Genomic DNA, 12,266 nt, shown 5'->3' on the forward strand with positions numbered 1-12,266 from the left:
CATCGCGCAGGGAGGGGGCTCCCTGCGTGCTTCCCTGAGACCCCCGGAGCAACGCAATGTGATCGCGTTGCTCCGAGGGTCTCTTACCTCCTCCTCCCTGCAGCAGGCCCGGATCCAAAATGGCCGCGGCATCCGGGTCCTGCAGGGAGGTGGCTTCTCAGCGCCTGCTCAGAGCAGGCGCCGGGAAGCCTGCAGCTGTGCACGTCAGATCGCCGATCTGACACAGTGCACAGCAAAGTGTCAGATCAGCGATCTTACACTATGACATGAATCCCCCCCACCCCCCCCGGGGCAATGTTATAGTGTAAAAAAAAAATATTCACATGTGTAAAAAAAATAAAAAAAATTCCCCCCCAAAAAAATATATTGTTCCTATAAATACATTTCTTTATCTAAATAATAAAAAAAACAATAAAAGTACACATTTAGTATCGCCGCGTCCGTAACGACCCGACCTATAAAACTGTCCTACTAGTTAACCCCTTCAGTGAACACCGTAAAAAAAACAAAAACAAGCAAAAAACGCTTTATTATCATACCGCCAAACAAAAAGTGGAATAACACGCGATCAAAAAGACGGATATAAATAACCATGGTACCGCTGAAAACGTCATCTTGTCCCGCAAAAAACAAGACCTCACATGACTCTGTGGACCAAAATATGGAAAAATTATAGCTCTCAAAATGTGGTAACCCAAAAAATATTTTTTGCAATAAAAAGCGTCTTTCAGTGTGTGTGACGGCTGCCAATCATAAAAATCCGCTAAAAAACCCGCTATAAAAGTAAATCAAACCCCCCTTCATCACCCCCTTAGTTAGCGAAAAATTAAAAAATTAAAAAAATGTATTTATTTCCATTTTCCCATTAGGGTTAAAGTTAGGGCTAGGGCTGGAGTTAGGGTTAAGGCAAGGGTTAGGGTTGGGGCTAGGGTTAGGGCTACAGTTAGGGTTGGGGCTAAAGTTAGGGTTAGGGTTGGTGCTAAAGTTAGGGTTAGGGTTTGGATTACATTTACGGTTGGGAATAAGGTTGGGATTAGGGGTGTGTCAGGGTTAGGGGTGTGGTTAGGGTTACCGTTGGGATTAGGGTTAGGGATGTGTTTGGATTAGGGTTTCAGTTATAATTGGGGGATTTCCACTGTTTAGGCACATCAGGGGCTCTCAAAACGCGACATGGCGTCCGCTCTCAATTCCAGCCAATTCTACGTTGAGCTCTCCCGTGCGCCCAAACAGGGGTTTACCCCAACATATGGGGTATCAGCGTACTCAGGACACATTGGACAACAACTTTTGGGGTCCAATTTCTCCTGTTACCCTTGGGAAAATACAAAACTGGGGGCTAAAAAATAATTTTTGTGGAAAAAAAAGATTTTTTATTTTCACGGCTCTGCGTTATAAACTGTGGTGAAACACTTGGGGGTTCAAAGTTCTCACAACATATCTAGATAAGTTCCTTGGGGGGTCTAGTTTCCAATACGGGGTCACTTGTGGGCGGTTTCTACTGTTTAGGTACATTAGGGGCCCTGCAAACGCAATGTGACGCCTGCAGACCAATCCATCTAAGTCTGCATTCCAAATGACGCTCCTTCCCTTCCGAGCTCTGCCATGCGCTCAAACGGTGGTACCCCCCCACATATGGGGTATCAGCATACTCAGGACTAGGGTTGAGCGACCTTTACTTTTATAGGATCGGGTCGGGTTTCACAAAACCCGACTTTTTCAAAAGTCGGATCGAGTGAAATCGGCCGATCCTATAAAAAAGTCGGGGTCGGGGTCGGCCGAAACTCGAAACCCAATGCAGTGCATTGGGTTTCCAATGGTTCCCAGGGTCTGAAGGAGCGGAAACTCTCCTTCAGGCCCTGGGATCCATATTTAAGTGTAAAATAAAGAATTAAAATAAAAAATATCGCTATACTTACCCTCTGACGGGCCCTGGTACTAACTGGGAACCTTCCTTCCTTAGAATCAGCCTTCCAGGACCTCGCGGTGACGTCGCGGTGACGTCGCGGCTTGTGATTGGTCGCGCGGCCGCCCATGTGACCGCTGCGCGACCAATCACAAGCCGCGACGTCACCGTGAAGTCACCGTCACCGAAGGTCCTGGAAGGGCTGATTCTTAGGAAGGAAGGCTGCCGGAAAGAAGCAGGGCGTGTCCGAGGATGAGTATATACCTAATAGGAATATACTCACCCTCGGCTTCGTTCCGGCAGCCTTCCTTCCTAAGAATCTGCCCTTCCAGGACCTTCGGTGACGTCACGGTGACGTCGCGGCTTGTGATTGGTCGCGCGAGCGGTCACATGGGCGGCCGCGCGACCAATCACAAGCCGCGACGTCACCGCGACGTCACCGCGAGGTCCTGGAAGGCTGATTCTAAGGAAGGAAGGTTCCCGGTTAGTACCAGGGCCCGTCAGAGGGTAAGTATAGCGATATTTTTTATTTTAATTCTTTATTTTACACTTAAATCTGAATTCCGATACCAATTCCCTATATCTTAAACATATCGGGAATCGGTATCGGAATTCCGATTCCAGATTCAGAAGATCGCCGACTTCATGGCCGACCCCACACAGGGGTCGGGTCGGGTTTCATGAAACCCGACTTTGCCAAAAGTCGGCAACTTCTGAAAATTGCCGACCCGTTTCGCTCAACCCTACTCAAGACTAATTGGACAACAACTTTTGGTGTCCAATTTCAACTGTTACCCTTGGGAAAATACAAAACTGGGGGCTAAAAAATAATTTTTGTGGAAAACAAAAAAAAAATTATTTTCACGGCTCTGCGTCATAAACTGTAGTGAAACACTTGGGGTTTCAAAGCTCTCACAACACATCTAGATGAGTTCCTTAGGGGGTCTACTTTTCAAAATGGTGTCACTTGTGGGGGGTTTCAATATTTAGGCACATCAGTGGCTCTCCAAACGCAACATGGCGTCCCATCTCAATTCCTGTCAATTTTGCATTGAAAAGTCAAACGGCGCTCCTTCCTTCCGAGCTCTGGTTTACCCCCACATATGGGGTATCAGCGTACTCAGGACAAATTGTACGACAACTTTTGGGGTCCAATTTCATCTCTTAACCTTGGGAAAATAAAAAATTGGGGACGAAAAGATCATTTTTGTGAAAAAATGATTTTTTATTTTTACGGCTCTGCATTATAAACTTCTGTGACTCACTTAATGGGTCAAAGTGCTCACCACAAATCTAGATAAGTTCCTTAGGGGGTCTACTTTCCAAAATGGTGTCACTTGTGGGGGGTTTCAATGTTTAGGCACATCAGGGGCTCTCCAAACGCAACATGGCGTCCCATCTCAATTCCAGTCAATTTTGCATTGAAAAGTCAAATGGCGCTCTTTCGCTTCCGAGCTCTGCCATGCGCCCAAACAGTGGTTTACCCCCACATATGGGGTATCGGCATACTCAGGACAAATTGTTCAACAACTTTTGGGGTCCATTTTCTCCTGCAAAAACAAATTGGAGCTGAAATAAATTTTTTGTGAAAAAAAGTTAAATGTTCATTTTTATTTAAACATTCCAAAAATTCCTGTGAAACACCTGAAGGGTTAATAAACTTCTTGAATGTGGTTTTGAGCACCTTAAGAGGTGCAGTTTTTAGAATGGTGTCACACTTGGTTATTTTCTATCATATAGACCCCTCAAAATGACTTCAAATAAGATGTGGTCCCTAAAAAAAAAATGGTGTTGTAAAAATGAGAAATTGCTGGTCAACTTTTAACCTTTATAACTCCCTAACAAAAAAAAAATGTGGTTCCAAAATTGTGCTGATGTAAAGTAGACATGTGGGAAATGTTACTTATTAAGTATTTTGTGTGACATATCTCTGTGATTTAATTGCATACAAATTCAAATTTGGAAATTTGCGAAATTTTCACCAAATTTCCATTTTTTTCACAAATGAACGCAGGTAATATAATAAAATAAAAGTACAATATGTCACGAGAAAACAGTGTCAGAATCACCGGGATCCGTTGAAGCGTTCCAGAGTTATAACCTCATAAAGGGATAGTGGTCAGAATTGTAAAAATTGCCTGGTCATTAACGTGCAAACCACCCTTGGGGGTAAAGGGGTTAATATCAGCCCGCAGCTGTCTGAATTGAACCTTTGCTGGTTCAATTTTATATGGGGACCCCATGTCAATATTTTTCTGGGGTTCCCCTGTAAAAGGCCAGGAAAGGCTAAGCAAACAGCTGTGAGTGTTGGGGCTGGTGGAACGCACCGAGTAAATATGGAGATAATATTGGTGCGTTCGCAGCCCGGGGTCCACCGTGCAAGAGTGGAACCTGCTGCTAGTAAATGGCGGCACTATATGGCGGTATTATGCCTGAACAGACATGGGTTCCGTCACCCAGTCTGTATAGGAGCGAACTCTGTTGCTTCACAGAGTCGCCGGGATAAAAGATAACGCTGTGCCCTGTTAACCTCACAGAGGATCACAGCTCTCTAACAGAGCAGGTAGCATATAGTGGTCATACAGTCAGCAACAGCACTCAAACAACTCCTCTCCGGAGGTGCCGGAATTCTAGTGGCTATACGCCAGCCCTGAATTCATACATACAAACTCCTCTCCGGAGGTGCCGGAATTCTAACGACTTACAGCCGACCCTGAGCACATGCTGACACAGACCACAAAGTAGCTAAGCTCATACACACATGAACATAAGTTGATACTAGCGCTACTTCCTAGTAGTCCAATGGAACTGCTTCAGGACCTGAGCATGTGACCCCCGACCTCCAATGAGAGGTCGTCCCTTGGGCCTGCTCAGTAGAGGAAAAGCAGGACTTAGTCCCAGGAGCATCTGCTCGCCGCAGAACAGTGCTGGTTACAATGGCTGAGCCTGGAAGATCAGGAGTAAACAAGCGCACAGTATCTGCCTGAGCCAGATGCTGGGACCGACGTCTCCGCTGAGCAGGCTCCACTGCGGCTGGAGAAGAATGGGAGACCGCAGCGGAGGTGGTTCGAGATTCCCCCTGTGCAGCGGCGGGAAGCCGACACCTAACAGTGAGCTGATGTTAATAGCCTGGGAACCTTTATGGCTATTGACTACTTCCCAGAATATTAACATCAGCCCTCAGCCGTCGGCTTTCCCTCTGCTGGTTATGAAAATTATGTAGATTAATTATGGTAATGCACCTACATAGGCTGATGACTGTGTATGTGTGTGTACGTGTCTTTATTTAAGTCTTTATGTACCATTTTATTAATGAGAGTATCTGGCTGACACCTGTTTGCAGCGCCCCAGAGACCTGGTCGTTGCAGTAACGTCGCTCTGCCACTAAGGGGAGTGATGATACGTCTGATTGCACTAAAGGAGTTCACCTGACCAGGTATCACAGTCACACATTACACTTCACACTCTGGCCACCAGGGGGAGAAAAGGGTTCTATGTATTAGGCCACTCCTCACACTTGGGTAAAACTGGGGGCTGGATAGGAAGTTAGAGAGAAGCTGACTGGGTTTTGCCCAGGCAACACCTAGTGAGAGAAGAGGTTGCTTGGGAAGATTCAGGGGGTCCCTGTCAGGGGTGGGATCCTGACAGTGGCCTAGCGAACAGGACAGATCGTTACGGAGCCGCGCCTGCACTACATTGCGGCGGTATCTTAAGAAAGGACAAGAAGCGAGGTTTATTGTGGAGAAGTGAGAAACGAGATCACAGCACAAAGGTGAAAGAACCAGTAGGAGTCGTGCCCCGAGATCGGCAACATCCTACTGAGGCGCATAGCCGGTGGCCGGAACGCCGAGGAAGTATTGGGCTCTAAGCATTACTTCAAACCAACGGCAGGACAGTTAATTATAGGTTGGCTGTTTCACCTAAATCACCTAATGAAGACAACGGAGGCAAATTGTGGGAGAGGGGCGTCTCTAGGGTCCCTATAAAATAGCTCCAGGCCTACCCCGTCATACGGGTACGTCCTATCCATATCATCTGGGGGACGGAGAGAGAAAGAACATCAGAAACATACACGACAGTTGTGAGGACTATCCCGTGGTGCTCAGCAGGGAAGTACTACAACACCCAGGCGCTAGTAGGTAGGCACTGATTTCCACCTGCAAAGGGAACTCTGGATGTGCCTTTGGACCGGCCAGTCTCAGCCAGCCCTGTTAGCAGTGCTCTGGATTGCGGATCCCGAAGCCTTCAGTAAAGAGGTAAAGAGACTGCAACCCTGTGTCCTCGTTATTTCATCGCACCACCACCTTTAATTGGACGCCCCATAGCAGGGTCACGGACCGGGCCAGGCCACCGTGACAACCCCAAGACCGAGACAGAGAGGCCCGGTACCGAGTCCCCCGCGGCCCTGCGTCTGGGGGCGCTCCAAACTTGGCGTCACGAACAGGATCTACTTAAGCCTGAAGAATCAGGTCATGTGTGCCTTCGAACTGTGTCTGAATTGTGCTTGAACCGTGATTTATTGCAAAGACTGTGTATTGCTATTCGCCATTACAGAGCAACGCGGAGCGCAGGAGAAGGGCGTGGACTTGTGGGCGTGAACAAGCTGAAGAGCGCGAAGAGCAATGGCCGCCCAGTCTAAATATTTCTGTACTTTGAGGACGTGTCCGTCAGCAGCCGAGATCCGCCTCCTGATCCTCAATGGGGGGCGGCGACAACGAAAGCGAAACCGCCCACGAAGGAGAGAGCGGGAAAAAGACCAGGAAGTGAACCACGTGGAAAATGCCATGGCTGATAGCTCAGAACCAGAGTGTTGGGTAGAAGCGGAGGACTCCCCCAGTTACCCAGAAGAGCAGAACAGACAAATCTCCACAGTCGGCACTAACCTCCTGCAGAACGAGATGGAGGGATTAATCAAGCAGCTCCTTCAACTGCAGGTGGAGACCAAGGCCGCACCCCAGGAGACGCCAGCGAAGGATTCCCCGACATCGGTTCCTGTGCCGCTGCCCGGATTACTGCCGATGTCTCCACCAACACCACCGCCAGCGGAGCCAGCCGCGATGGAGGAAGCCGCACCGGCCGGTGAGTCCGCCGACCCTGCCCCGCCAGTGGAGGACCTGCTGATAGGCCCTGTCGCGGCACCCCCTCTCCCTGGGACCTATAGACTCCAGCACCTTACCCCCTGGGACCAGGCCATGGGTATGGAGCACCTCCTAAAGGCCCCGATCTCGCCAATCTTGCCGGGCGAGGTCTATACGGAGCGCACAGTGTGCCGCTGGGTGAACCCAGGATCCAACTTCATGGGGTTCCCCGGGGTGAAGACGCAGGAAGGGGAGATGGTGGAGGCCCTTAGCTGGGCGGAATACCAGGCCCAGATGGACCAACGGTGGGAGCAGGAGGAGAAGGACTACCAGGCCCGGCGGGAGGCCCATCACCAGCGGGACTTGGCAGTGAAGGACCGGGCCCGTAAGGACCGTACCACCCAGCAGGCCCCGCGCAGGCAGGGCATCATCACCACCTTTAAACTCCGTGGGGGCTGGGGCTTTATTAAGGAGCCGGGCCTGTACGCTGAAGTTTTTGTGAATCGGAGGGATGTAGAGTCCCACCTTAAAGAGGGCCACCCGGATCGGGATCTCTACCCAGGGGATGAAGTCATCCACACCTGGCACTTTGGGGAAAAGGGGTGGTTCGCCCTGAAAGTTCACAAGAGGCGAAGCTCCGTGACACCCCCGACTAAGGTGCCGGTGAAATTGTCCCCCGTGGCGAAGGCGCCCCCTTGTGGTCAGGCTACGGTTACCACCAAGACCACCGTTGCCACCCCGACGTGCACCATCGTCAAGACCACGACCTGCACTATTGCCACCACCGCCACTGTGGTGGCTAGGGAACTGACTGCGGTGATGGCTAGTGTCCAGGCCATCCCAAGATCTAAAACTGTGGGTACCCAGACCCCTGTCTGGAGTGAGGAAGCTCCTGGAACAACATCTGGTAGCTGCAGGTATTCCGGCGGATGGCCTCGCCCACTGCTGCCTGTGGAGCTGCAGCCGCCTGAACAGGAGTAAACCTTAGAACCGGACCCAATGTATATAGTTTATTTAACTGTTTGTCTTTCTACTGTGTTGATGCTGATACCCGACCAGGGTTGTCCTTAAAGGGATCCCTTCATTTACCCGGGATCCCTATTGTTTTTGTTTTTGCTTTTGTTCATCACTGTTTTAAAGACTGCCGAATCATGGACGGTGAATGGTTCACAAACTGTTGCTGTAAATAGTTCGCACCTTCTTAAAGGTGCCCCCTACTGGTTTTACAAAAGGAGCTTTTTGAAGAGGCTGTTCCTGGAAAACAGCGCAGGAGTTCCTGCTTTAAACGGACTTGCAACTTGAGAGTTGCACTACCTCAAAGAGACTTGGTGTTCCTCTTAAAGGGGATGTTCATATGTTGCACTTAAGTATGTTACTTTGAGAATGTTGAATGGTAATAGATAGTGTGTAGTTATTTAAAATAGAAAATGTTCAATGATGTTACTAGAGATTGAGGACAGGAAGGAGTTGAAAGCCGAATTTCAATAAAGAGAACCCGTAGGGGTTAGTGAGTCCTCCTGGGAACCATAGAGAGATGGTTGATTGATCTTATGCTGTGAATAAGGCTATGTGCACACTTTGCAGGGTCCTCTGCTGGTTCTCCCGCAGCGGATTTGATAAATCTGCAGGGCAAAACCGCTGTGGTTATCCCTGCAGATTTATCGCGGTTTGTTTTGCGGTTTCCGCTGCGGGTTTACTCCTATACTATTGATGCTGCATATGCAGCACCAATAGTAATGTTAAAAATAATAAAAAATGGTTATATACTCACCCTCTGATGTCCCGATCTCCTCGGCGCTGCACGCGGCGGTCTGGTTCCAAAGATGCTGTGCGAGAAGGACCTTCGTGACGTCACGGTCATGTGACCGCGACGTCACGGTCATGTGACCGCGACGTCACCGCAGGTCCTGCTCGCACAGCAACCCTGCAACCGGATGGCCGCGTGCAGCGCTGAGAGGTGAGTATATCATTATTTTTTATTTTAATTCTTTTTTTTTTTACACAAATATGGTTCCCAGGGCCTGGAGGAGAGTCTCCTCTCCTCCACCCCGGGTACCATCCACACATGATCCGCTTACTTCCCGCATCGTGGGCACAGCCCCATGCGGGAAGTAAGCGGATCAATGCATTCCTATGTGTGCAGAATCGCAGCGATTCTGCACAAAAGATGTGACATGCTGCGGAATGTAAACCACTGCGTTTCTGCACGGTTTTTCCCGCAGCATGTGCACAGCGGATTGCGGTTTCCATAGGCTTTACATGTAACTATAAACGCAATGGAAACTGCTGCGGACCCGCAGCTGCAGAAACGCTGCGGTTCCACGGTAAAAACCGCTATGTGTGCACATACGGTAGCCTAAAGATTAAGCTTGCAAAAGAAAAGAGGCAGTAGGCCCGGACGAGTAGCCAGGCGGTCCTGCATGTTCCAAAATCAGAGAGTAAAGAGAAAATATTGCATTTAGAAAAGAAAAATAAAGACAAAGTTAATTTATATTTTAGAGTTTATAGTAAGCCTTTAGTGGGTTCAGCCTATACGCCCTTAAAGGAAAAGTTAAATTATTGTTCCAGAATTTGCACTTAGTAGATAGAATACCCGGCTGGGTAAAGATGGTTATTTATAGTCAGTCATTTAATAAGTGTTATTTAAAAACTTTAAATATGTTTCTGTTTGTAACGTTCAAGTGTCCTCACCTCCCATAAAGGGAAGCACTGTTAAATTTACTAGTTCATTGCATTTCAAAATTTTGTATGTCTTTTACTAACATGTATTGTTGTTCTTCTTCCCAGTCCGGGAGTACTGGATTTAACCGGGGGGGGGAGTGCAGCGCCCCAGAGACCTGGTCGTTGCAGTAACGTCGCTCTGCCACTAAGGGGAGTGATGGTACGTCTGATTGCACTAAAGGAGTTCACCTGACCAGGTATCACAGTCACACATTACACTTCACACTCTGGCCACCAGGGGGAGAAAAGGGTTCTATGTATTAGGCCACTCCTCACACTTGGGTAAAACTGGGGGCTGGATAGGAAGTTAGAGAGAAGCTGACTGGGTTTTGCCCAGGCAACACCTAGTGAGAGAAGAGGTTGCTTGGGAAGATTCAGGGGGGGTCCCTGTCAGGGGTGGGATCCTGACAGTGGCCTAGCGAACAGGACAGATCGTTACGGAACCGCGCCTGCACTACATTGCGGCGGTATCTTAAGAAAGGACAAGAAGCAAAGTTTATTGTGGAGAAGTGAGAAACGAGATCACAGCACAAAGGCGAAAGAACCAGTAGGAGTCGTGCCCCGAGATCAGCAACATCCTACTGAGGCGTGTAGCCGGTGGTCGGAACGCCGAGGAAGTATTGGGCTCTAAGCATTACTTCAAACCAACGGCAGGAGAGTTAATTATAGGTTGGCTGTCTCACCTAAATCACCTAATGAAGACAACGGAGGCAAATTGTGGGAGCATAGGCAGCATAAATCGTAAAAAGTTGGTCACACAGGGTTAGTAGCAGTGTTAACGGACTGCGTTACACCGCGCTATGCTGCGATGTAACTCAGTCTGTGTAACGGACTGCTAAACCGCTATGGGGGCACTGACTGGAGGGGAGTAGAGAGGGGGCGCTGACAGGAGGGGAGTAGGGAAGGGCGAATTCGTGGCCGGACTGTGCCCGTCGCTGATTGGCCGCGACCAATCAGCAACGCGGGATTTCCATGACAGTCAAACAGACGGAAGTGACCCTTAGACGATTATATAGATATATTCATATATATATATATGGTCTTCAATGGAGAATAAAGAAGAAGAGGTTGAACAAGGAAAAGACATCACAATTCTTATATATATATATATATATATATATATATATACATACATATATATATATATATATATATATATCTTTATTTAGCTCTATGGATTTGAAAAACCGCATGCAAAAATGCATGAAAAAGCGCGTATTTTCCGCTGCGTTTTTCTGCCAAGAGATGCAGAAACCTTGCAGAAATTTCTGCAAGCAAATATGCAACGTGCGCACATAGCCTAAAGGTGCACTGTGTGGCCATCTCTAGGACCCTCATAAATTTGCAGAGTGCGGGTCTCCTGACCCCTGCATTTGCACTACAGAGAATTACATGAGTTGTAGAGGATACCATACATGAATGCGGTTATCTTTGTTTTAGTATATGGGAGCAACATTTTCAACAACTCACATAAACTACCATGGAGCGCAAAGCATGCATGGTGTCTTTTGGAAGGTGAATGAGAGAGAGGGTGACCCCCACTCACCCACGATGTGGGAGTCCAAGAATTACAACTGGCACCTGTCAGACATCTATGGCACATAACCTCACATGGTAATAAACCTTTATGGTTTAGTGCTGCAATTTGAGATTGGTTTGATCTGACAATTTGACCCTTGGACCAGAAAAGGCTGTGCATTCCTAGTATACAACAAATGGAGGATATGTACCTGTAATACTGATTGTGAACTGATGGTAAGTCCCTCATCTATGTCAAAAGACTTCCCTGGAAAAAAGAAATCTATTTAATCTTATCCATCTTTTGGACATTATTACTGTTTAGAGAACATACAAAGGAAAGATAAATGGAAGCAGGAGGCCATCATGGCTGCACTGACATCTTAGGTAATGGCAGCTCCTGTTCTGCTCATGGACATCCTGCCTACTATGTTATATCAAAGCTACTTAGTAAAAACAGACACTAAGGGGCCGAATCTTCAAGCCAATCTTGATTCTGAGAACAGCGCATTATACATTTTTTGCATTTTTCTGGTGCCCTGCACAAGAGATATGCACATTGCCTCTTCAGAGAAAAAGAGGACTTAAAGAAGTTGTCCACTACAATAAAGTTTTTTTTTTTTTCTCATGAATCTTGCTATTATGTGCCACTGAAAACATCCACTGTGTTTATTTTAGCAATATTACCTTTTATCATGCTGTAGCAGCACATCTTCAGTGCTGGATCCAGCTCTCATGGGGTTAATCGACAACTTCCTTTCTCCTGAGTTATTGTGCTCTAATACTACAAGTTCCATGATGCATTGCACTGCCACTAAGCACGAACCTACCACACCCACTCCAAAACACACCCCAACCGCTCCCTCCTCTATCTTCAGAAAGATTTGTGATGTCATTTCTGTCCAACCTCCTCTTTTATATTTGTCCAACCCACACTCCATTACACACAGATAGATAGATAGACGAAAAAATCTATCGCTCCCCTTCTTTCCAGAGCCATAATTTTTCCGTCAATATGGCCATGTGAGGGCTTATTTTTTGCGGGA

The 12,266-nt window shown here is 47.7% G+C and overlaps 1 protein-coding gene across 1 annotated transcript in view; it reads right to left on the reverse strand.

Moving 5' to 3' along the window:
* Positions 1 to 11,485, reverse strand: part of CCDC110 (coiled-coil domain containing 110) — a 29,712-nt gene extending 18,227 nt beyond the window's left edge. The window contains exon 1 of the mRNA XM_077279619.1: positions 11,433 to 11,485. The gene's annotated coding sequence lies outside the window, so the exon portion shown is untranslated. The remainder of the gene's footprint in view (positions 1 to 11,432) is intronic.
* Between the last annotated feature and the right edge of the window lie 781 nt (positions 11,486 to 12,266).

The sequence above is a fragment of the Ranitomeya variabilis genome, chromosome 1 (genome assembly GCF_051348905.1).
Source record: "Ranitomeya variabilis isolate aRanVar5 chromosome 1, aRanVar5.hap1, whole genome shotgun sequence".
Classification (NCBI taxonomy): domain Eukaryota; kingdom Metazoa; phylum Chordata; class Amphibia; order Anura; family Dendrobatidae; genus Ranitomeya; species Ranitomeya variabilis.